This window comes from Corapipo altera, unplaced genomic scaffold (genome assembly GCF_003945725.1).
Source record: "Corapipo altera isolate COAL_440 unplaced genomic scaffold, ASM394572v1 326, whole genome shotgun sequence".
Taxonomy (NCBI): domain Eukaryota; kingdom Metazoa; phylum Chordata; class Aves; order Passeriformes; family Pipridae; genus Corapipo; species Corapipo altera.
In genome coordinates, this window is record NW_020884945.1 from 1,096,699 (window position 1) to 1,099,515 (window position 2,817).

General features: G+C 45.4%; 1 protein-coding gene across 2 annotated transcripts in view; it reads right to left on the reverse strand.

Annotated features, from left to right (window-relative positions):
- LOC113956085 (SLAIN motif-containing protein-like) overlaps positions 1–2,817 on the reverse strand; it is a 27,126-nt gene that overhangs the window by 22,151 nt on the left and 2,158 nt on the right. The gene's annotated exons all lie outside the window — the stretch shown is intronic.

The window sequence follows — 2,817 nt, forward strand, 5'->3', positions numbered from 1 at the left end:
CATTTTCAGAAGAGGAGGCTGAGGGAGACCACTGGGGTCTGCAGCTCTCCCTGAGGGGCAGCTCCAACCTCTGCTCTGGGACCAGGGACAGCAGCCAGGGAATGGCTGGAGCTGTGCCAGGGCAGGGGCAGGGTGGATCTCAGGGAAAGGTTCTTCCCCCAGAGGGTGGTTGGCACTGCCCAGGCTCCCCAGGGCAGTGGGCACAGCCCCAAGGCTGCCAGAGCTCCAGGAGGGTTTGGACAACACTCTGAGGGAAAGGGGGGATTGTTGGGGTGTCTGTGCAGGGCCAGGGGTTGGGCTGGATGATCCTGGTGGGTCCCTGCAAACTCAGGAGATTCTGTGATTCTCTGAACAAAACACCAAACAACTAAACCCCCACAGGGCATGAAAACCAACAAACTAAACACACAGAAAATCACAACTCCTACTGCAGGGAGCACCCAAGAATGGCAGGCACTGAGGAAGACAGACACGACCCTATCTGCTTTGTCCCCTCCTGTTTGGGTAAGAGCCCTCCCAGAGCAGCCTGAGGGGAGCAGCACACCCAACTGCCCAGCATGGAAAGCCCAGCTCCATCTGATTGGGTCTCCAGGATATTTACAATTTTGAGCAGCTATTTGAGAAAGGGCCCTGAGGAAGCAAGTGAGGGCAGAGTTACAGCCGTGGGTGGGGGGCACTGCCTCGGGTTTCACACCAGCTCAGGCACTGCCACGAGCTGGTAAAAACAAAGCCTGACATTTGCTGGAGCTGCACACAAACAGCTGCAAGTTCCAGCCAAACACACCAAATAATCCCAAAACAGGGCAGGAATTGAGACTCCACCTGCACCCCCAGAGAAGCCCTCTGAGCACTCCACCCATCTCCCAGGGAAAGGGCTTTGGCTGTTCCCAATCCACGTCAAGTGGCAAAAATCCACACTAGAGGTTTCCAACCTACTAAGAAGTCACAGGGTGAAAGCACAATATCACAATAAAAATTACCTTCCAGTGATCTTTAAATCCTTTAAAGTAATTACCTTAAAGTTGGCACCTGCTTCCAAAACTAGAGCAAGGAAGATGTGAGATGTAAAATGTCTCTTTTTGGAAGTTTCCCACTCCTCCACCCCTGTTCTGAAGTGGAAACACTTCCAGACTTTACAAGAATGCAAAAAATGAATTCTTAGTATTCTTTCAGGTGTAAAACATCACCTGTAAAAATTAAAGAGCTCACCAGCAAAAAGGACTGGGCTTGTTACAATTTATCAATTCAGTGACAGGAAAAAAAAAAACAAAGCCATTTTCAAATATCAGAAAGTATCTGAGTGCACATGATATGTATCAACATTAGCTACAGTTTTTTTTCTTTATGTATAATATTAAAAACACAACAGCAAAGTCAGCTGTTCCCTTTGACTGCTCAACTTCCACCCAGGCAGGACAAAATTCCCCCAATCAGCAAAGCCCCCTTATTACAGCTGATCCTAAATCCACAGATTAAGGGGGTTTTGTTGGGGGTTTTTTTGTTTGTTTTCCTTTTTTTTTTTTTTGGAAAAAAACCCCCTCCCTCTCCTCCACCCAGTTTTTTGGTTCTTGCTAAGGGAATGCATCGACACCTGGATGGGAGACGTGTTCATGGTGAGAATTTGGGGTGTTTGGCAGTAGGCACAGGCACACAATACTGATTATTCCCTCCCCACTTTCAGAACAAGAATCATCATTAAAAAGAGCTTCTTGTTCCACCCCGTTTGCCTGACAAGAGGAAAAGGGAACAGATGGAAGAGATGCAGAATAATCAAAGGTAATTTATGGTAACAGCACTTGCACAAGTGCTTTGTATCATCACATTATCCAGCTCCTCAAGGCACCTCTTTTCCACATGTTACCCTATTCCAAGAAAACACAGGAAACAAACCCACAAAGATCCTGCAAGGTGTAGAAGGAAAGGTACCTGGGAAAGAAGGATTTATTAGTTTAGGTCAAAGAACTGAGCTCCTGGGCACAGGATCTCTCCTGATGGCACTGCAAACAATTCCCTGCCTGGGCAAATCCCAGACTCAGAATCTCTCCTGTCCTATATAAACATGAATATAAAACTGGCTGCTCTCATTGCCTGCCTTCCAAATTCAACTTGTTAAATATATTCCCCTTATTTATTTATAAGGAATCTGCTCAAAATGCTGTTTAGAAATGCTGAAGAGTTTCAGGGATCAAGTTAGAACCAGTACTTGGATTTTACAAAATAAGCTTGCACAGGAAAAAAAGAATCCTGTTTTAAATAGAAGCTTGAATTCAGGCTTGAGTTGATGGCATTACCTCATTGAGCCCCTCTCCATTAACACAAAGTTTATCTTCAATTTAACAGCTAATGAAGGTTTGGGTTGTATTCAGCAGGGCTGTCCCCATTGCCAGATTCATCTGGCTACACAAATGTGAACCCAATTTGCAGAGCCCTGAGGCTTCAAAGTCTTAAAAATTAAGAAAATTAAGGAAAAAAAATGAGGAAATGAAGGTAAAATCCCAAATCACAGCTATTGCACGAGCTGGGATTAGACTGAAACTTTAAATTTCCCTTGCCCTTGCTGATTTACAAGACAAGTTCTAAACAAGGCTGCTGGTGGAGGGGAGAGCCCCACAGAGCCGGGTCAGCTCAGGATTACATCATTGATCTGCTTCAGTTCATGTCTCTGAACAAAAGGGATGGTTCACTGCAAAGAAACAGCCTTCAGGAAAGGGAAAGGGGTTGTCTTCTCAGGTACCACAAACCCCACATGGTCCAGGGATTCTTATTTACAAAATTCTTATTGAAAGGCAGCATTTGATGTACAAGGTTTAAAAGCTT